The following is a 24,237-nucleotide window of genomic DNA, read 5'->3' as shown; positions in this document are numbered from 1 at the left end:
TAGTTTAAAGGAGACATGAAAATGTTAAAGATAAGGGATCCCTGGGTGGCGCAGCAGTTTGGCGCCTGCCTTTGGCCCGGGGCGCGATCCTGGACACCCGGGATCGAATCCCACGTCGGGCTCCCGGTGCATGGAGCCTGCTTCTCCCTCTGCCTATGTCTCTGCCTCTCTCTCTCTCTCTCTGTGACTATCATAAATAAATAAAAATTTTTTAAAAATTTTTTTAAAATTAAAAAAATAAAAGAAAATGTTAAAGATAAAATTCAGGGGAGCTATTACTTCTTGAGAAGGAAGAAAGAGATGTAGAATTAGTGATGATAAATGGGGAACCCCCCAAAAAATAATGTGAAATAAATATGACAAAATTTTAAGTTCCAATTAGACTTAAGAAAGGATTAAAAATATATTTATAAACATCACTATAAAAAGACCGCCAAAATATATTAAGTATAAAACATATTAAGTATATTTTTAAGACTCTTGGCAAGAAAAACAAAATAAAGTAAGATTAATTTTAAATATGGTTTATTTCAAAAACCCTCTACCCTCCTCCATCCTGCTTTATAGGTGAAAATCTCTGATGTTGAATTACTTCTGGCTCCATAACCCAATGTTATTCTATCTGCCTAGAATTCCTCAGCTATTTGAGCTAGCTGGAAATTTTATACTTCTCCATAAATATTCAGCTGAAATGTCAGCTCTTCAATATAGCCTTTCTCAATCTTAACAACCCACCCCTAGGCCATTAGTTTTGTGCTGCAGCTCTTAGAAGTCTGTCCCTACCTCTACTATATATTTCAACCCTCCATTTACATGTATGTAAGCCTTCATAAGGATCACGTCTGATTCTTCTCCACATCAGAATCTAGCACAGGCTGGCACATTACAGGCACTCTGCCGATGTTTAATACATGATAAATGAACTAAAACTACTGAAGGAACGTGCCTATCCCTGTCAATCAGTCATTGCCTATAGGCATAAAATCCAGATGTCTGCAACCCTGTCATCACAAATTGTCATTAAGAGGGCATACACAAGATAAATCCACTTATTCTCTCCTCACCTCTTGCTTCATTCTTTGTTGTCCACAGCCTATCCAGGTCATGCCTCCTGCCTCCTGCTCTTCTAAGTACTTCTAAACCAGAGATTTAAAAGGCCACAAAAATGTACCAGAAATCTTCTCATAACAATCCTATAACTTCTCCCAGGTCAGCCTCTACCCTGAAGGTAGGAGCACAGCCTTACAATCTGAAATTTAAGCCTGATGATCTACTTCTGTTTCTGTAAGTGTCACAGACTATTTGGATTAGGCTGTGCCTCTGGGTCAAAGACTTTTCAGCTAACATGGTTGTGATTTCCTATGTGTGGAAGATACCAGTTCTTCTGCTCCACCAAACCACATGGAGACTGACAGGGTGCCACTAAAGTCTCATCTTGGAGGAGGCGGCTCTGTTTGCAGCTGTGCTTCTTAGTTTCACACATCATTTGGTCCAATATACTTCACATAACAGGATTAGGAAAAGTTCACTGTTATATAGCACTTACTATGTGAGATTTTATATATATATATATATATATATATATATATATATATATATACACACACACACACACACACACACACACACACACACATACATACACACCTTTACAACAGAACAAATGCTGGTTCTATTAATAGCCACCTTTTATTAATGACAGAAGTGAAACAGAATTTTTGAAATTTACCCTGAATTATATAGCTTGGAATTCAGTGGTAGGGCTAGATGTACTCTTCCCAAAATGCTACTCATTAAGTCAAAAGGCCAGTCCTTACTTTCAACTGGTTGTGTACAGAGCTAAGCTGTCATTTCTCCCCTTATTGGAAGAGGGGAAGAGAAGTACATAATATATCAGAACTAGAATAGAAATGTTACACACACTTTTTACAAATGAACTGAGGCCCTGAAGGGAAAAGTAGCCTAGCCAAGATCACATCATGATGGAAGCCTATGCATCATTAGGTCATCAGAATGTTTTTTAGTGCCCTACTTTGAAGATCCCTTTACAGCTTTTAGTAGGAGACAGTCTTAGATCTCTTAGAATCCATCATAGTTTCAGTAAATGTCACTTCTGGGTAGCTGGACAAGCTGCCTCTTTTGATGCAAATCCTGGGATTCCAAGTATATTTATTACAAGCTATGTGTCATAGCCACCGCATTAAGCTGTCTTCTTTCTAAAACTGGCAATCAAAAGTTATCAAACCACATGACCATTACAGCCAAAGAATGAACCTTAATGTATGCAATTTTTTAATGAAAGAAACCAAAGAAATAAATAAATGGAAAGATATTATATGTTCATGGATAAAAAGACAATACTGCTAGGATGACAGTTCTCCAAATTAATCTATAGATTTGATGCAAGCCTAGTCAAAATCCTCACAAGTTACTTTCTGCATATCAATAAGCTTTTTTCAAAGTTGATATGGAGAGGCAGAAGTCAAAGAATAGCCAACACAATATTGAAAGAAAAGAGCAAAGTTGGAAGATTGAGATTACTTACCTTCAAAACTTCCTATAAAGCTACAGTACTCCAGACATTGTGGTATTGACAACAATAGACAAACAGGTCAATGGAACCGATTAAAGAATCTGGAAATAAGCCTACATAAATATAGGCAACTAATCTTTGACAAAGGAGCAAAGGCAAAACTTTTCTAGCAGATATTTCAACAAATGGGTTTTGGAACAATGGGACATTCACATGCAAAAAAATTAATCTAGACACAGACATTATGCTCTTCTCCAAAATTAACTCAAAATGAGTCATAGATAAAAATATAAAACACAAAACTATAAAATTACTAAAAGATATAATAGGAGAAAACATAAGTGACACTGGGTATGGTGATGAGTTTTAAGATACAATACCAAAGGCACAATCCATGAAAGCAAGAATGAAGGAGTTGGAACTCCTTAAAATTAAAAACTTCTGGGGGAAAAAAAAAAAAAAAAAAACCTGCTCTGCAAAAGACAATGTGAAGAGAATGAAAAGACAAGCAACAGACCGGGAAAAAAATATTTGCAAAAAACATATCTGATAAAGGACTGTTACCTAAAAAATACAAACAACTCTTGAAATTCAACAATAACATACAACTTTATTGAAAATTAGGTCAAAGACCTGAAAAATCATCTCAGCAAAGAAGATACACAGGTGCCAAAAAAAAAAAATATGAAAAAGATACTAAAAATCACATATTATTACAGAATTGCAAATTAAAACAACAAGATACCACCACATACCTACTAGAATAACCAAAATTCAGAACACTAACACCGAATACTGATGAGGATGTGGAGCAACAGGAATTCCCATTCACTGCTGATGGATATGCAAAATGGTACAGCCACTTTGAAAGGCGATTTGGCAGTTTATTACAAAACTAAACCCACTCTTATCCTATGATCCAGCAACTGCACTCCTTGGTATTTGCCCAAAGGAGTTGAAAACAATGTCCACACAAAATTATGCATATGGGTGTTTATATAGTAATTTTATTCAAAATTGCCAAAATTTGAAAGCAAGCAATATACCCTTCAATAGGTGAATGGATTAATAAACTACAGGACACCCAGACAACAAACTATTATTCAGCACTAGAACTAGGTGAGCTATTAAGTCATGAAAAGACACAGAGGAATCTTAAATGCATACTACTAAGTGAAAAATGCCAGTCTGCAAAGTCTACCTGCTATTTGATTCCAACAACATAATATTCTGGAAAAGACAAAATTATGAAGACGATAAAAAGATCAATGGTTCTCAGGAGTTGGGGAGTGAGGGATGAATAGTCAGAAAACAGGATTTTTTACTTAGTGTGATACTATAATGGTAGATCCGTGTCATTATATATTTGTCCAAACCCATAAAACATACAATATACCAAGAGTGAACACTAACAAAAACTATGGATGTTTGGTGATAATTATGTGTCAACATAAGTTTGAATGTAACAAATATAGCATTCTGGTACGGAGCTCTGATAGTGAACTCGGATAGAATGAAAGTAGCCCCCCCACACACACACACAATTTCTATCTTGAAACCTAATCCCCAATGTGACAGTATTCAGAGATAGAACTTTTGAGAAGTAATTGGCTCTGAGGTCATGAACAGAATTAGTGTTCTTAAAAAATGGGCACTATTGAGCTCCTTCATCCCTTCTGCCTTGTGAGGACACAGCAAAAAAAAAGCCTGCTATGAATCAGGAAATGGTTCTTCATCAGACACCAAATCTACTGGTGCTTTGATTTCGGACTTCCAAGCCTCCAGAATTGTGGAAAATAAATTTCTGTTGTTTATAAGATATCCCCACTACGGTATTTTTGTAATGGTGCCAGGATGGACTAAGATAGAAGGAGAAGCTGTGTAGACAGAAGTATATCAGATATCTCTGTACCTTCTGTTAAACTTTTTTATGAGCCTAAAACCACTCTAAAAAATTAAGTCTGTTAAAAAAGCTATCAAAATGCACAGAATTTATTAGCACAAAATGAGAGCCTAAATCTATATAAAATTTTAAAAACTCTGGGATCCCTGGGTGGCGCAGCGGTTTAGTGCCTGCCTTTGGCCCAGGGCGCGATCCTGGAGACCCAGGATCGAATCCCACATCAGGCTCCTGGTGCATGGAGCCTGCTTCTCCCTCTGCCTATGTCTCTGCCTCTCTCTCTCTCTCTCTCTCATTCTGTGTGACTATCATAAATAAATAAATAAAATTTTAAAAAAAATTTAAAAACTCAATTAGAAGGTAGGGAACTCGGGATGGAATACAGAATAACAAAATAATATAACTGTATTATGAATGTATGACGTAACAATGCTGATGAGGCTGGTGCTGACCTAAGCATTGTTGAAACTAAGAGTACGCTGTATGACTGAAAAAAAAAAGAAAATGTAAATAAGCATACTCTTCTTGGTAAAGTTATTCCCCACAGAGATATAGGTTCACAAGTCTGAAACTTCTGTATAAGTATACTTATACTCAACAAATATGTAAATGGATGGCAGATGGTAGGAGCCAGGTTTCTCTCTGTTGGAGGAGGACAGAAGCAAGGAGGGAAAACTAAAATAACCATATGATACTAAACTAGATTGAAGATACTGGCATGAGCTAATGTTTATTGTAATATAGATATAGATGGATAAATACAGAATTAGTTATAGATATACATGTGTTAGTATATATACATTTATTTCTAAGTTTATATGGAGAGACAGAAGTCAAAGAATAGCCAACACAATATTGAAAGAAAAGAGCAAAGTTGGAAGATTGAGATTACTTACCTTCAAAACTTCCTATAAAGCTACAGTACTCCAGACATTGTGGTATTGACAACAATAGACAGACAGCCTAGAAGCAATATCACACCAAAAACAACAAGTATACCCAGCATGCAGTTTCTTTAAGATTTTATTTATTTATTCATGAGAGGCACAGAGAGAAAGAGAGAGGCAGAGACACAGGCAGAGGGAGAAGCAGGCTCCATGTTGGGAACCCAACATGGGACTGGTTCCTGGGTCTCCAGGATCACACCCTGGGCTGAAGGTGGCGCTAAACTGCTGAGCCACCCAGGCTGCCCCAGCCCTTGGTTTCTAATACCATAGTCCAATCAAAGGAACCAGGACTTCTTGGAATAATTGCTGATTCAAGGGTTGGGACAGGGAATATACAAGAAGAGCATGAAGCATCTCCTAGAGCTGGAAAATAAGGAAATGCTCAAAAAAACAAACAATGAAGGTTAAGTCAAAGGGACACAGGAACCAACTAAAAGAGTTCCCAACAGCCAAAACTAGAACAATTTGAGTAACCAATAAAGTAGAATCGGATTATAGCCAAAATATAAACTAAATACTTATAAGTCCACATAGAGATAAATGAATTAATAAAGAGGCAAGAAGAGACAATTCTCCTATATAGAATTCTAAATAAGTTGTCCATAAAGCAGGTGGAGCATAACTCTCCAGATTTTATGTGTGGGCTGCGCATAACGACCTTCCAAAGAGTGGAGTATGAAAAGGGGGAATGAGTTACTTCATAGAGAAGAATCTGGACATACACTAGCTCAGGCAAGTGAACAAAGTTAACATCATATTTAATAGTATGTACTTTTCATATGTGACGAGAATGGCCTTTACCTCTCTGTGGTCATCCTCCTCAAAACCAATAACCCCCATCTAATCACAAGAAAGACATCAGAAAATTCAAATAGAGGGACATTCTAAAAAATATCTGGCTACTATTCTCAAAATTGTCAAAGTCATCAAAACTAATGAAAGGCTGACAAATTCTCTTGGTCTAGATTACCATAATGGAACATGATGACAAAAATAACTTGTTACCTGAGTGGAATTCTGAGCCAGAAAAAAAAAAAAAAAAAAAAAAAAAAAACTAGTAAAAACTAAGAAAATCTGAATGATGTATGAACTTTAGTTAATAATAATGTATCAATACTAGTTGATTAATTATAAAAAACATAGTATACTAATGTAAGATATTAATTATAGGAGAAATTGGGAATAGGTATAGAGAACATCTGTGCACTATCTTTGCAACTTCTCCCCAAATTTAAAACTATTTTAGGAGGCAGCCCCAGTAGTGCAGCGGTTTAGCGCCACCTACAGACTGGGGTGTGATCCTGGAGACCAGGGATTGAGTTCCACGTCAGGCTCCCAGCATGGAGCCTGCTTCTCTCTCTGCCTGTGTATCTGTCTCTCTCTCTCTCTCTCTCTCTCTCTCTGTGTCTCTCATGAATAAATAAATAAAATCTTAAAAATAAATAAAATAAAATAAAATAAAATAAAAACTATTTTAGGGTGCAAACAACTCAAATGTCTATCAGCAGATGAAGGAATTAAAAAATGTGGCATATCCATTTGATGGAATATTATTAAAGCCTTAAAAAAGAATGAGATACTGATACATGCTAAAAGATGGATAAATCTTGAAACAATCATTCTGGGTGAAAGAAGCCAAAGACAAGAGTTCACATATGCTACTTCATTTGTGTGAAATACCCAAAATAGGTAAATCTATAGTGACAGAAAATAGATCATATTTGCCAAAGGCTATGTTAGGGTAGAGTAACAGGGAGTAAGGATGACCAGGTTTATAAAAAAAAAAGAAAAGTAATTACTTAATGAGTATGAGACTTTCTTTAAGGGAGATAAAAATATTTTGGAACCAGTTAAAGATGATAGTTTCACAGCACTATAAATATAATAAATGTCACTGAATTGTACAATTTAAGATGGTTAATTTTGTTTTTCTGACTTACACTTTAATACAAAAAGTTTATTAATGTATAAAAATCTAGAACTATTTTAAATAGAAGGCTTATTTTTAAAAGTAGAAATATGTAGTAGTTTTTTCTTATTCATTATAACAATCAATATAAATACTACTTTCTTGCAAAACTCTTAGTAATCTAGTACAGAAGTTAAATCATGAACACGGGGGAATATAGGTATACAAAGCTATGTCATGACAGTGAGAGGTTTAAGACATAGCATCTGAAAAAAACTCAGTGAAATGATCCCTAATCTAATAGGCAAGGGAACTGTACTCAAGTCCTGGTTCTGGCTCTAACCAGCTCTGTAACCTTGGTCATCTCTATTCTGCTTTGTGGACCCAAAATTTTTCATATTTGAAAATGAAGATAATGCAACTAAGTGATTTCAGTTCTAACATTCTCTGATTCTGTCTTACTGGAAATAATATCTTTTCTTCTACTTTGATTTAATTTTCTAGCATGCCTATGGGAATTCTGCAACCAGAGCCTAAGTGAGCTGCCTTTTCATCTGATTACAAGAGAGGCAGTACTCAGAGCCTAATGTGGGTAGAGGTGGGAAGAAATAGATATCCTCATGAAATCCTGGCAGGAGTATAAACCAGTACCATGATTCAAGAGAGTCGCTGGCAGTACAAAACCAAATATAAAAATATGTGTATCCTTTGACTCAACAACCCTGCATCTAGGAATGTATTCTGAAGAGACAAGTACTCAGGGCTAAACACACACAAAACAGTGTGTCATAGTCATGAATAAGAAATAGCATAAATGTCCCTGAACTTATACAACACAACACCAAACAAACCTAAAAATCCAATTTAAAAATGGGCAGACAGGGCAGCCGGGGTGGCTCAGCAGTTTAGAGCTGCCTGCAGCCCAGGGCCTGATCCTGGAGACCCGGGATCAAGTCCCACGTTGGGCTCCCTGCATGGAGCCTGCTTCTCCCTCTGCCTGTGTCTCTGCTTCTCTCTCTCTCTCTCTCTCTGTCTTTCATGAATAAATAAATAAAATCTTAAAAAAATACTTAAAAATAGAAATACCATATGATCCAGGAATTTCACTAGTGGGTATTTACCAAAGAAAATGAAAACACTAATTAAGAAAGATAGATGCACTCCATATTTAATGCAGCACTATTTACAATAGTCAAGATATGGAACCAACCTGTGTCCACTGATAAGATGAACAGATAAAGAAATTCTGATATATATATATATATATATATATGCACACACACAAATATATGGTATATTCTATTGTCACCATATATATATATATATATATATATATAGTGATGCATATATATAGACAACAGAGTGTTACTCAGCCATAAAAAATAAGATCTTGCCATCTGCAACAGAATAAATGGACCTAAGAGGGTATTATGCTGAGTGAAGTAAGTCAAACAATACTGCATGATCAATACTGCATGATTTCACTTCTTTGTGGAATCTAAAAAATAAAACAAATGAACAAACAAATATAAGCCCTATAACACTAAAGTACCATAGCTTTATAGTTAGATCTGGGTTTAAATCCCAGCTCTGCCAAGTACTAGCATTATTACCTCCATTTATTGATCCATAAAATAAAAACAAACACAATTTACAGCAATTAATAAGTTTTAAGGAATATAGGTAAAGCATCAAGCATTGCACTGGATTCATAGGAGGTATTCAACAAATTAAAGGATTTATAATGTTACTGTTGTTACATTCATAACTTTATTGAGTACTATTAGTTGCACAGTTATGGTATTAATATCCTGTTTCAGTATGGCGATGATACTAATGTATTCTGAGATTATATACAATGGGAATCCTAATCCTATTGCAAATTCTACAGTATAAGCTGAATTTCAGCTAGCAACTCTTGAAAGCTATTGGCAAGGTATTTGTCAAATCCAATATGACACTACATGTTAACTAACTGGAATGTAAATGAAAACTTGTAATAAAAAAATAATAAAATAAAATCCCATATACCACCTGCTGACAAATTCAACCCTCTCTGTAGCTTCCCATTAGGAAGAATGCCAAAACAACAAGCTAGAAGTAAATGTCACAAGAAGTGTCAAAGCATACCTCTCAGAATCACTGAATATCAATAAGCCTAATTCCCAAGTACAGGGAAATGCCAGGAAAAAATGTGTTTCCTAAGGCTGGACTTACATAAGTTATGGGTAAAGTTATCATGAATTAAGAAAGACCATCCCTCAGGGAGATTGTCAAATATGAAGTAAAAGTATTATATAAACCTTTTAAGTATTATATAAACCTTTTATCCACTGATATTTTTCAAAAAAATCCCAAAACATGGGTAAATGTTTTCTGATTACAAGTATAACAACAAGGGCACTTGAGTGGCTCAGTGGTTGAACATCCGCCTTAGGCTTAGGTCGTGATCCTGCGGTCCTTGGGTCCTGGGACAAGTCTTGCATCAGGCTCCCAACAGGGAGCCTACTTCTCCCTCTGCGTCTCTGCCTCTCTCTGTGTCTCTCATGAATAAATAAAATATTTTTTAAAAAATAACAAGTATAACGGCAGATGACTAAATCCATGATTAAATAAAATAACCATATACCCTAAATCCCACCATGCAGTGAAAATATTTACTAAAATCTGAGGGAACCCTCTTCATATCTTTTTCTGTAAGTATTCATTTTTTCATGTGGTTGAAATTAAACTATATAGAGAGAATCACAGCCTTATTTCACTTGATTTTACATCCTATTGGTATTAGCTATCTACTGCTGCACAATAAATTAACTTAAAGCTTAGTAGCTTCAAACAACAAATATTTATTATCTCACAGCTTCTGTGAGTCTCTAGGACAAACCCTTTCCTACCTTGGATTTCTGCTGAGTGACAATATCTTTGACCTTCTTAGAAGCCCTATTCTTTCATCGAGAGGATTGGTGAAGCATACCCCGAAATTCTTTAGAAGGCCTTTTGTCTTTGGTCTTTCGTAGATCCCAACAAAGGATTTTATAGTCACATCATCAGTTTCACCTCTAGACTAAGTTTTTCTGAAAGCACCCTGGTATTTTTCTTTACCTGGAAAGATTAACTTTAGAACCATTTGTCATCTGAAAAGGCTGAGAATTTAAACCATCAAGTTCTGGCTCCCTCATGTTTAACAGTCCTTCTTTAGTTTCTCTCTCTATTCCCACATTTGGCTATAAGCAGCAAGAAGAAACCAAGCAGCCCCTCAGCATTCTGCATAGGAATGTCCTTAGCTACATCAACTCAGTTCTCTTAGTACATTTTCAACTTTCTACATAAATGCAGTGACAGTGTTGCTAAATGTTCCATCACTACATAACAAGAATCCTTTTCCTCCCATTTCCAATAAGACTTTTTTCACTTTCCTTTATGCTTTTGCCTAAAGCCTTATTAAATGTAGTCTTGTTTCTACAGTTTCCTCAGTTCTATGCAAGGTTTCACTGACTCTCTTCTTAAAGTACTGTGATAATGGAATAGAAAGGTGAAAGAGGTCCAGTCCAGCCTAAGTATAGAGGCCTTTTTGAACACTTAATTAGCACTCATAGAATCCAGTGGGAAAAGAGAAAGAAGTATCACATCATAAATTATAACCTAACCTAGATTCACCTTAATAAAGACTAAAACCAAGACCAGATAAAACCCTAAGAAGAAGAGTTTGAAGTTTGAGTCCTCTGTCAGGAGTCCCCCACAAGTCACCCCCAGGGTTAGTAGTTCAGAAGGACTCTGAGGACCCAGAATAAGTCATACTCTGAAAAGTATATTTTTGTACTAAAGAGACACAAATCAAAATTAGCAAAGAAAAAAGATACATGGGATGAGGCCTTCAGGAAATCAAGCACAAACTTCCAACAGTACTCTCCCTAGGACATCACACTAAACACATTTAATTTATCCACAAATTCATTACGACAATGGTAGGATTATCTACCATGGAAGCTTGCCTGAGCTTAGGAACCCAGATTTATTATGGTAGTCAGTCATTGAACCTCCAGACCACCAGAAGGAAAGCAGATATTCACCATAAATTAAAATTTTTATCTTCCTATATATATAAACTATCACAGTGTTCTGTACTAGCAACAAGCACGTAAAAAATTCTTAGCAGAACATTCCAACAGCATTCTAGGAACCAGCCAAAGGTCAGTCTTGAACTCTTTCTTGTCCAAGTTCCAACCTAGAGGACTGGCTTATCACATTGAACTTATATAAGCTTGTAAGTTTAACTAAGTTAATCTAAGTTCAAGGTCATAAAAATCAGTATCTAAACTGGAAACTAGATCAAAAATCATCTCTTAAGAGGATGAAAACAGAAACAAGAGCTTCTACAATAATATATATATATATATACTCAACGGAGACCAACACTGAGATGGCCCAGATTTTGGCTTTAGTAAACAAAGAAAATAGTATAAATATACTCAAATAGCTAAAGGAAAATATTTCAAAGAATGAAAGATATGGCTTCAGAGTGAACAGAGAGAAAATTAAATTGGAAATTGAGATCTATAAAAAGAACTGAACAGAAATCACAGAATTAAAACTTACAGTGCTGGAAATAAAAATTACACTGAATGGATTCAACAGCAGATTGAAAATTTCAGAATAAAGACACATTATTAAAAAATACCTGATCTAAAGAATGTAGAGAAATAATTTTCCTTAAATTAACAAGCTTCAGAGACCCATGGAAAAACAGCAAATATGCAATAGAAGTTCCAAAAAGAAAAGTGAATAAAAATATATAAGAAATAATATTTAAAGAAATAAGCCTTACATTTTTCCAAATTTGATGAAAAACAACAATTACAGATATAAGAAGCTCAATAAATCCCAAGTAGGATAAATAACACAAATACAAAAAGTCCAACCTAGACATATCATAGTCAAATTGCTTAAAACCAAACACAGAAAAAAATCTTAAAATCACAGAGAAGACATACTGTATACAGGAGATCAATAAAAAGGGTAACAAACAGTTGAATTCTCATCAGAAACAATGAATATTGTAAGACAATGAAATAATATCATTACTATTAAAAGAAAAAAACAAGGAAAGCTGGGTGGCTCAGTGGTTGAGTGTCTGCCTTTGGCTCAGATCGTGATCCGGGGTCCTGGGATCGAGTCCTGCAGGGGGCTCCACACAGAGAGCTTGCTTCTCCCTCTGCCTATGTCCCTGCTCTCTCTGTGTGTCTCTCATGAATAAATAAATAAAATCTAAAACAAAAAAAAAAAAGAAAAAAACAAATCCTTTCAACCCAGAATTCTACATTAAATCAAAAACAAAAGTAAAGACAATTTCTTTTTTTATTAAGCTTTCAATTTTATTTTATTTTTTTATAAATTTATTTTTTTATTGGTGTTCAATTTGCCAACATATAGAATAACACCCAGTGCTCATCCCGTCAAGTGCCCACCTCAGTGCCTGTCACCCAGTCACCCCACCCCCTGCTCACATCCCCTTCCACCACCCCTAGTTCCTTTCCTAGAGGTAGGAGTCTTTCATGTTCTGTCTCCCTTTTTGATATTTCCCACTTATTTTTTCTCCTTTCCCCTTTATTCCGTTTCACTATTTTTTATATTCCCCAAATGAATGAGACCATATAATGTTTGTCCTTCTCTGATTGACTTATTGACAATTTCACGTAAACAAAAGCTGAGTGAATTTAGTGCAATAAGATGCAGATTCACACTATAATATATACCAAAGGTTGTTTTGGGATTGACAGAAACTCAAATCACAGGGGGAAAAAAGCTGTACATAAACCTGGATCTACAGAGACGCCCAGATGGCTCAGCGGTTGAGCCTTTGGCTCAGGGCATGATCCCAGAGTCCTGGGATTGAGTCCCGCATTGGGCTCCCTGCATGAAGCCTGCTTCTTCCTCTGACTCTCTCTGGGTCTCTCATGAATAAATAATAAAAGCTTAAAATAAAAAATAAACTTGGATCTACAATAAAGAATGAGGAAAAGAAGAAATGGTAGATAATTTGTTATATATTTTTAAACTGTATTTTTATTTAATAATTTTCTTAAGCCTGAAGCCAAAATTTTAACATTGTAAACTGGAGATTATAATGCACAAAAATAAAATATATAACAAGAATACCCAAATATATAACAAGAATAGGGACCAGGCAGATGAATGGAGTCAGACTATTCTAAGATGTATAAAGTTTTAAAATGTGAAATGGGAAGTGTGAAGTATGAAGTATTGAGTGTGAAATGAGATGCAGGAAGTATGACACAGAAAATATGAAGTATAAAGTGGTACAAAAGGATGCATATCATTAGCCATAGAGCAATCACCATACATACATACATACATACATACATACATAAAAGAAGGTATAGGTAAAAAGCCAAAAGAAAAAATAAAATGGAATATATACATATACATACATACATGTTAAATAATTTTTACTATGAAATTAAGGAAAATTTCTTCCTTAGTTTACTTAAAATTTAGAAGCCCATTATAATTTTGACTAAAATCTTCTCCTTCAACATACTGTATTACTTTCCCAGAAATCAGATCGTGTTGTTCTCCGGCCTAAATCTCTTCAATAGTTTCCCAAAGCACATCAAATAAAACCAAAGCCTTTACTATAGCCCATGAGACACTGCATGATCTAGTCTTTATCTACCTTTAATTCATCTTTTACCACTCTTCACCTAATGTACTCTCTTCTTTTCAGTTCCTAGAACAAACATTATCTGCATCAAGACCTGTTTTCCTGCTGTCCCATTCCCTGCCCTCTCACTGATGTCTCTATCTTTCACATCTCAGTTTAATGCTTATCTCATCAGAGAAGTCTTTCCTATCCTAGAAGTTTTCATGAAATTCCTATCAATGAATTCTCTTTATTTCCTTCATAGCACTTCTCACAATATGCAATTATACATGAGTTTGTTCTTATTGACTCTCTCCCACCTGACTTGAACTCATGAAAAACAATAAACACGTCTTTTTTTGTTCATTCATGTATACCCCATGCTTAGCATTGTGTATGAAACAGAATGTACTCAATAACATATGTTAAATAAGATATATGTAAGTACCCACAAAAGGCTCCCAGTAAATTTTCTCTTTATAAAATGAGAACAAGCAATGATGATAAAATTTCCATGCCCAGTACCATCATGGATATACTCTCCTGGGTAATTTCATCATTTTTCTTCCTTTTTATACTATGCTGGTATCACATCTTAAAATAGCAAGAACATAGTCTGAAAGGATTCCCACTGGCTTCAGTACAGTCATGGTTATACATCAGCAATAACATTCATACATGTGTAATGAAAAAAAAATCTGCTCATTTATATTTATAATACAAAATACCTATTTAACATGGTTTCCTGATATAGAATAAGATATAGTAAAAATCAGCAACTATCAAAATTGAAAGTCTATAATTAGTGGTAACTGGAAAAATAAAAATCTACATGTTTAAGCCATGAGCAAAAACAGATTATATAGAAGAACAGAAGCATTTAAACTCTGAAGGGTAGCCACCAAAAGTAGTTTGTGGTAATGAAAAGAAACAGAAGAGTTTGGTCTCCTAATTATTATAAATCACTTATGGAAATGAATAGAAAATAACTAATAGGAAAAAAAAAAGCTAAATGCTTGACACAACTCCACTGGCAAGCAATATATTTGGCCTTTATGTATTTGTTTGGTAAATGAATCTATTCCATCCTTCCTTACCCCAAGCTGTTATCATATTTCATCTTAACTATTAAAATACTCTCACTGGTCTCCAAGATGCAAGCTTTACCTAAACATGTATACCAAATCTCCACTGCCTCAATGCCAAACTTTCTGTTAAAAAGGAAAGAAGAATAGGATATAAATTCAATACGTATAGGCATAAAACAGATTTAAGCTCAAAGTCAAATTCTCTTCCAGTCTCCCAAACAGGGACAAATAACTTAATCTTACTGGACCCAAATTTCTCATTTGTTTTTGTTAATAATAATACTCATTTCATATGGCTATACTAAAAACAAAGTATTAGAGTATATATAACAGCCCTGAACAAAATAAGGCACTTAATCATTTTTTGTTGCATGAATGAACATCATTATAACAAGTAATGAAAGTCCATTACTCTCTACCTCTTTATTTTTAGAGCATTATCACCTGAAAATTTAAATAAATATATTTAAAATATGTATATTTTACATATTATACATTTATTGCATATTTAAATAATATCTATAGGCTAAAACATTTATATTACAATATTACATATTTATTTTTACAAACATATAATATGTTTATAGACTATTCCTCACACAAGAATATCAGGTCTCTGAGAGCAAGATCACTGTCAATTTTGGTGACAGCTATATTCTCACACACATAGCTGGTACTCAAAATTCCTAGCTTTAATTTCTTCAGATAATATACATAAACTACAGGAATTAAGTCTAAACAGATTATCATGACACAGAAAGTATTCTACCATTTAATACTAAATGGATTTCCAGCTTCTCTGACCACATTCCTCCATACCTGTCAGTCTTTGGGCATTCCAACGTAATCACTTGCTGTCTCAAACAAAACATGTTGAAAGGGTGTGTGGGTACCTCAGTGGGTTAAGCATCTGATTTCGGTTCAGATCATGATCTCAGGTTGCTGGGATGAGCTCCAAAGCGCCATGCTCAGCAAAGAGTCTACTTCTCCTGTCCCTCTTCCTCTGCCCCTCCACCTACTTGTGCACTCTCTCTCTCTTAAATAAATTTTAAAAATCTTTTAAAAATATATGTTGAAGAATCCCAAGAGAAAAGATACTGCCTAAATTAAAATGATGCTAACAGAACTGGAGAAAAATATACAGAATTCTGAAATACTTTGAAGGTAAAAATCAATGGAAGTTGTCGATGCATTAAACATCATGGGTGAGTAAATGGGAAGACTAAGTTGACTCCCATATTTCTGGGCTGAGAAATTGTGTGAACAAAAGAAAGATGAACTTGGAAGGATGAATTCAAGAGGAAAATCTACTTTGGAGCTCATTATTTTTGAGACGCCCATGGAAATTCAGGTAAAGCTGTCAGTCAGACCATAGTTAGTCAAGAAAGGAGGTCCAGATAGGAAATTTAAACTCAGGAATTATAAATAGATGACAAAACAGAGACAAAGGAAAAAAGGGCCTAGAATCATGATCTGAGAAACTTAACTCTTATCATTTAAATATAGGAAGAGAATCCAATATAAGAGACTGAGAAGGAGCAATCTGTATGACTGAAGGAAAGAAAACCAGGAGAATGAATTATTGCAGAGGCCAGGTAAGAAGACTGATTCAAAAAGGAGATAAGAGTCCATGGTTTTGCAAGCTACTGAGGTTAATTTTTATGAAATTAACTTAGCCATAAACTTAGCCATAAAGTGGCCACTGATGATTTTGACAACAGTTTCAGTGAAGCAGTGAGAATGGGAAAAAGATTGGAATAAGTTGAAGAAAACTGGGAAGCAAGAGAGTGGAAACTGTGTGCCAGTGTTGGAAACATTCTGCTCCTTTAGAACACAGGCTCTGAGAAAAGATCAGAGCTATTAAAGTAAAAATATTGTCAATATTTTCCTAATTCATTAAAAAATTTTATGTACAGAATATTCTTATTTCTAAGTTTCTCTCATGGCATGAAAATGGAAACTGATTTAATTTAAATTACCCAAATTTCAAGGTTTTCCAACAAACAAGAGGAGAGAATTTATTTTATACAATAATTATCTGAATTTATATATGTAATCCATTTAAAATTCACATCACATCTTTGAGGTAAATATGATTTTCTCCATTTTAGGTGAGAAAATTATTTTCAAAGAGCTAGTAACTTGCTCAAGGTTACACAGTAGTTGGTTTTAAGAGAGCTAAGGATTCTAATCCTGATCAAGAAAGTATTAAAGTTTCTACCACACAGTTTTACAAAGTACCTGCAACCAATACTAAGGAATACGCTCATAGCATTTTTACTCACCTGTATTTTAACACTTCAGATTTTAAATATTCACATACAGATATGTCTTTCCTCAATGCCTAGTAAAAATCTTGATTATATAAATCATCTTATGTTTGTATGATTTTGCTCCTAACACAATGCAGGACTCATAATAGAAATTCAGTAAATATCTGGTGAAGCTAATGTTGAATAATAGAATATATATGAGAACTTCAATGGAGGATATCATCTATTATGCCAGGAGCATAAATATTAATTCACTCATGGCTATTTCATTTTAAGGTATATATCAGTACTGAGAATTCAATATAATTCACCAAATATTTGCTGGGCACTTGTTGCGGTAGGTATTGTACTAGATATTGAAAAGTAAAGGAAATGAATTCAGAAAATAATAAGGCAAAACCTCTGCCTTTCAGATGCTCATATAAAAAAAAAAAACAGGAAAACTTTTGAAACTCTAAAATATTATAAACAGATTGAGAAAAAGAAGAAAGACACTAGGACAAAGAATAATTTAAAAAGACTTCAATGGAATAGTAAATATTAAGTAGTCCTATAAACTGTCCCAAGCATAAGATTAAGGTGAGACTTTTTTTAAAAGATACAGAAATATCATCCTAAAGTATATGAGAATTTTCATTTAAATTTAAACCTCTTAAGTTTTCCTAAAAAATAAAAAAGGAAGACATTAACAATAGCAAGATAAAACATGTACCTAGATAAGAAGACCACTACAAAGTTGCTATTACTTCAAAAATAAATGTATAGTTTAATGTAATTCTAACCAGAATGTCATTGGCATTTTTTAAATAAAATAACTCAAAAATTTATCTAGAAAGCTAGATAAATGAGAGGTATATAAAATCTCCAGAAGGGGAGAAAATATATTCCTAAAGTGGATCTGCAGAAGTTCTAATTTATTATTCCAGATTTTGGGCCCAAGAAGATGCATTTATTTAGTAATAGTCTTAGCTTATTCTGATTGAAGTCTAAGGGCAAAATTTATAAGCCACATGATATGATATGTGTGTGTGTGTGGGTAAGATATAATAAAGGAAGCATCACAAAAATCAGTAGTGAAGGCATGGATTATTCAGTAAGTAAGTGATGAAAATAGGTATTCAGAAAATTTTAAGTTAGAACCTCAGTTTACTACACTTACATAATTTTGGTAAGGATAAAAGAATTAAACATGCAGAACAAAACTATAAAAAGGCTAGGCTAGAAGCAAACTTAAGTAAATATTTTTTCAGATTTGGAAAGATTAACCACAAAATCAATGGTAGAAAATACAAAAAAATCTATCATATCTGACTACATAAAAATGTTAGCTCTCTCATGTAAAAAACATGATCATAAAACTCATATATATCAAGCCAAGAAAAACACTGGCCACAAAAATAAGGCTTAATATTCTTCCTTTTTTTAAGATTTATTTATTTATTTGAGAGGGAGCACTAGCAGGCAGGGCAGGGAGAGGGAGGGAGAATCTCAAGCAGACTTCACAGTGAGCACAGAGCCTGATGGTGAGACTCAATCTCATGACCCTGGAGTCACGACCCTGAGATCACAACCCTGAGATCATGACCTTAACCAAAACCAAAAGTCAGATATTTAATCATCTGTACCACTCATGTGCCCCAACTAAGGCTTAGTATTCTTAAACAATAAAGAAGTCACATATGCCACTGGAAAAATACCAAAACTCCAATAGAAAAATTACATGAACAGGCAATTCACAAAAACAGAAAACTGAATGTTCACAAATATGTGAAATGAGTTTAACCTTACCAATGATCAGAGAAATCCAAATTAAAACGAGATGCCATTTTTTGCCTATAAGAATAAGGAAAGGTTCCTACAGTGATTATTCTCAATACTGGTAAGTATAGAGTGACTTTCCCACACTTTGTTTTATAGAAGCTTAAATTGGTACAATCTTTCTGAAAAGCAATTAACAGCAGACATTAAGGGCTTCAAAAAAAGATTCAGATCCTTTGAAATTGTAATTCACTTCTAAGTACAGTATCCTCAGGAAATGAGGAGAAATGAAGACAAAAATTTATGTATAAGGACGTTATATGCATTATTCATAGTAGCAACTTTAACTACTAAATGTTCAACAATAGGGAAACCACTAAATAATTCCAATCACTGCATAATACTCTGTCACATGGGTTATTTAAATTACCTTTTTGAATATTTAAATGACTTTAAAAATGTTCATGGTATAATGGAAAGTGAAAAGCACAAAAAACATTTTTTACTCTTTACAAATAATCTCAACCACATCGTAAACAATTGTGTTTCTGAGTTTTTCTAGAAATCAAAAGAAATGCACAGGTTAACAATTTACTTCTACACGGTAAAATTATAGTTTTTAAATTACAGATTATCTTATTTGCTTCACTATATGTTCTACCCTTTCAAATAATGAGAACATATTACTATTTTAATATTTAAAAGTAACTTTCAAAGTTTAAATATTTCGCTTGTTCTTACATTATGCCCTTATCACATTCTGAGTTTGGGGAAAGAAAGTTCCTAAATTACCATTACCTAACCTTACCGTTAAAGTTGCACAAATTGATGACAGAACTGTAATAGTTTAAATATCAATTAGCTCTCTTCTTCTGACAGTATTTAAAATTTTTCTAAACATCAAAAGATTAATGTTTTTAGGAGCTAGGATTGTAGCTAGTATAATTGAAAGATTACATTAGTTATCTTGTGAGTCATTATCAAGACGTAAAACAGTAAATAAACATTTAATTACCGTTTAAAAACTGTCCTGTCCTGAAAAAAAGAAAAGAGAGAAGAGAGAGGGAAGCAAACCATAAGAGACTCCTAAAGTTGGAGAACAAACTGAGGGTTGCTAAAGGGGACTTGGGTGGTGGAAGGGCTAAATGAGTGATGGGCATTAAGGAGCACAATTGATGTAATGAGCACTGGGTGTTACATGCAAGTAATGAATCACTCAATTCTATTCCTGAAACCAAAATTACATTATGGGTTAATTAACTAGAATTTAAATAAAAATTTGGGGTGAAAAAAAAGAAAAAAAAATTCCTGTCCCTCCCAATTCTTGGAGGTGCTCTTGATAAATAAAATGGCAAAATGCCATGTGTCCCAAGAAAGGCTAATAGAATCTAATATGTAATCAAATTAATTAGAAAATGGACCATAAAGGTTTAGTTGTACTTACATTATGGTATGAGGAGAAAAGGTATGTTATTTTACTCTTTAAAAATGAAAACCACAAAAAGAGCCTCCCAGGTCTCCTTAATGACTTAAGCAATGTAAAATGTCAAACAATGGTTGGCACCTTGTAGGTGCTCAACAAAAGTACACAGTGGTAGTACTAGTAAATAGTTATCTTTTATAGTGATACAAAATTATTCATTGCCAAAATACTTAATTTACTCTCCTAATATATGCATTTAAATTTCTCTACTTATATATGTCTTTAATATAATTTAAAATCTCAACCTAATGAATTTATTTTTACAAATAAAACATAATATTTCATTCTTATCATTTCCTGGTCTAGTTTGATTGTTGAAGAATGCAACTACAGAGCAAATGCTTCCTCTATAAGGCATCTATTCATCTGCTGGCTGATATATTAAACAGGTAAGTTCTTTTTATTTAACTTCTGATTACTTCCTTTATGTGGTTTAGACTGATAATTCATTATTGACATTTTGAATGCAACCAAAGAACATTTTACATGACAATTACAATATTATATTCAAAGGTCTTTGCACCAAATATTTGTCATTTCATTTTACAAACCCAGAAAGCATTTTACTTTATTTCAAGATTTCTAGCTTTTTTCTAAATTAAATGTTAATCTCCCACAGAAAATGCCAACAGATATTTAAATGTTTGGTTGCAGATAAAATGATAATTCATATTAATCCTTCAAAAGTATAGCTACTTATCTTTACTTTGGTAGCTAAGAAAATAAGAAAGTCAAAAAAATAGTTCTGAAAATGGATAATTCTCTAGTATATCATGTGCTCTCCATTAGCCTAAGGTAAAAAAAGATAGTTCTATGAAACAATGAATTTAGATTCTCAGAAAGGGTATAAAATGAATTACTGTATCAGTGGTGTAGCATGCATTGCAAATATCTCACTAAAGTTAATTTTCATTAAAAGCACCCTTTGGCCACACAGAGAGCTTTAAAATATATGACTTCCTTTGTCACTCTAATAATTAGCCCTGCTTCACGGTGGGAAAATAAAATGTGATCAGAAGCTATAGAAGCCAAGGTTATAAATCACATAGTGAAATCCATAGACTCAGCTTTGGGAAACTTTCTGAAATACATAAATCTCAGAACTGTAGTACAGTAGTTGAAATCCTCCCAAAGAAATCCTGTGCCTGAAATCAACATACCTGCCTGATGTACTTAATTTATGCCTATAGTCCAAGGTTCCATGAATACCTTTGTTTGGAAAGACAATTTTAGCACTAGTGCCAGGTCCACACAACAATCTGTTCTAGGGACCACACCTGACTCATCAATTTTTATATCTCACACTCTGGAAAGTCATATCTGAAAATAATACTAAAACCACAATAAATACAGTGGGAAACAAAATCATTCAGACTTAACTTCTATTATCCTTTTACTAGGGAATTTTAAGTGATGAGTAAGAAAGATTATCTAACTAATGTTTAGCAAGAATACAACACACAAAACATAATGTAAAGTCCTTTATACACACTACCTAATTTGATTCCCTAGAGGTATGTTTTAGATTACGGTCATAGTGCTCACTTCAGCAGCACATACACTGAAATCAGATTAGTCTCATAAAGCTGACAAAAAGAGTGGCTCCAAGAGGGTAAGCAATATGCCCGAGATCATTCAAATAAGTGTCAGAGATAGTTTTTAACCAAAGTCTGTCTGATTGACTACCTCTAAACACACTTTTTTTTTTTTTTAATTTTTATTTATTTATGATAGTCACACAGAGAGAGAGAGAGGCAGAGACACAGGCAGAGGGAGAAGCAGGCTCCATGCACCGGGAGCCCGACGTGGGATTCGATCCCGGGTCTCCAGGATCGCGCCCTGGGCCAAAGGCAGGCGCCAAACCGCTGCGCCACCCAGGGATCCCTAAACACACTTATACTAGAATAAAGGTGGGTACATACTACAAATATAATAAATATTTTCAAATAAATGTGTGAGTTATATTAGATCTGCATAGAACATGTCTTAGTCTTCCCTTAAAGGATATCTTATTTATCTCTTTGCAGCAAATATTACTGAAGCCTATGCAAGATACTGTTAGTTAAGAGGGAACAGAGAATGAAGATGGTATAATAAGAGATATGATTTCTATCTTCAAGAAAACTATAATAAAACAAGGAAGACATGAGTATGAACAAGTAACAAAAGAAGAAAACATGAAATGAGATACATGTGAAACACTGAGAGGCAATTTTTTGTGGTACAAAAAACATGGGCTTCAGAGTCAAACTATAGATTTCAATTTTTCTACTTTGCCTCTGTTTCAGGAAGGACTTCTAATCCATCAGCTGGAATATGAAAGGATAAATAACATTTGCCATTCCTCATAAAGACATTTTTGATATTTTAATTTATAAGACACTTAATAAACACTTTGAGTGTTTTTTCATATTAATTAAACAGATCCTTATGAGAATTTGAAATCTTACTCCTAGGTTCACTACTTGCCAGCTATATGGTCTTCGGAAATTTATTCTACTTCTGTGAACTGTAGTTTCCTCATTTCTAAAATTAGGGTGAGAATGATGATGATGATATGTCACTGTGTAGTCTTCAACAACCACACATTGCTAATCTTTAATAATACTGTGTTGATAAGCCTTATATAGTTGAGGGTTTTTTAATTAAGTTAGAGTTTGGCAATTTACTTACAACTTGTCACAAAAGATACTCCAAATCTGAAACCATAAGTCTTTTATATTGAAGAATAATTTTAAAAGGATTCTTTGTTCTCTCATGAAAAACCATCAGTGTGCTAGGGTAAGTCTTTCTCTAAACATACTACACAATGAATGATATTGAAAAGAAAGAATAAGTAAATTATTTCCTTAAGTATATTCAATGTTTATTATGAAGTATAATTTACCTATATGCAAGTAACTCACACCATATTCAATTCATTACATTTATTATTTTAAAAACCACTGATAGTTTTATTAAACTACCAAAGACAGGAGGAGGAGGGGCAAGATGGCAGAAGAGCAGGGTCCCCAAGTCACCTGTCCCCACCAAATTACCTAGATAACCTTCAAATCATCCTGAAAATCTACGAATTCGGTCTGAGATTTAAAGAGAGAACAGCTGGAATGCTACAGTGAGAAGAGTTCGCGCTTCTATCAAGGTAGGAAGACGGGGAAAAAGAAAGAGACAAAAGGCCTCCAAGGGGGGAGGGGCCCTGCGAGGAGCGGGGCTGAGGCTGGGGCGAGTGTCCCCAGGACAGGAGAGCCCAGTCCCGGAGAAGCAGGAACTGCACCAACCTTCCCGGGCGGAAAGGGGCTCGCAGGGAGTTGGAGCAGGACCCAGGAGGGCGGGGATGCCTTCGGGCTCCCTGAGACACTAACAGACACTTGCGACCCGGGAGAGTGCGCCGAGCTCCCTAAGGGCTGCAGCGCGCACAGCGGGACCCCGAGCAGCTCGGGGGCTCGGGCGGTGGCTCCACGGAGGGGGCTGCGGGGTGGGAGCAGCTCGGAGGGGCTCGGGCAGAGGAAGAGGCTCCGTGCGGAGGGGGCTGTGCGGTTCCAGGAGCAGCTCGGAGGGGCACGGGCGGTGGCTCCACGGAGGGGGCTGCGCGGCCGGGAGCGTGAATCCAACAGCGCAGGCCCCGGAGCACAGGGAGCCCGGTCACAGCCCAGGATCGGGCCTCCCCCGGGACAGGCAGAGGCCG

The 24,237-nt window shown here is 34.8% G+C and overlaps 1 protein-coding gene and 1 long non-coding RNA gene across 10 annotated transcripts in view; one reads left to right on the top strand and one right to left on the bottom strand.

The window, feature by feature from the left end:
- The window catches only part of LOC112642495 (BEN domain-containing protein 5), a 1,368,880-nt gene that overhangs the window by 1,156,672 nt on the left and 187,971 nt on the right, over positions 1-24,237 (bottom strand). The gene's annotated exons all lie outside the window — the stretch shown is intronic.
- LOC112642504 (uncharacterized) lies at positions 11,473-22,820 on the top strand. Its single transcript, XR_003125284.3, has 4 exons — positions 11,473-11,553; positions 16,545-16,633; positions 20,859-20,941; positions 22,580-22,820. It is a non-coding gene; the product is annotated as an uncharacterized LOC112642504 (long non-coding RNA).

The sequence above is a fragment of the Canis lupus genome, chromosome 15 (assembly GCF_003254725.2).
Source record: "Canis lupus dingo isolate Sandy chromosome 15, ASM325472v2, whole genome shotgun sequence".
Lineage (NCBI taxonomy): Eukaryota > Metazoa > Chordata > Mammalia > Carnivora > Canidae > Canis > Canis lupus.
The sequence above is the reverse complement of the archived record's forward strand: the minus strand, read 5'-3'. Positions and strand labels throughout refer to the sequence as shown.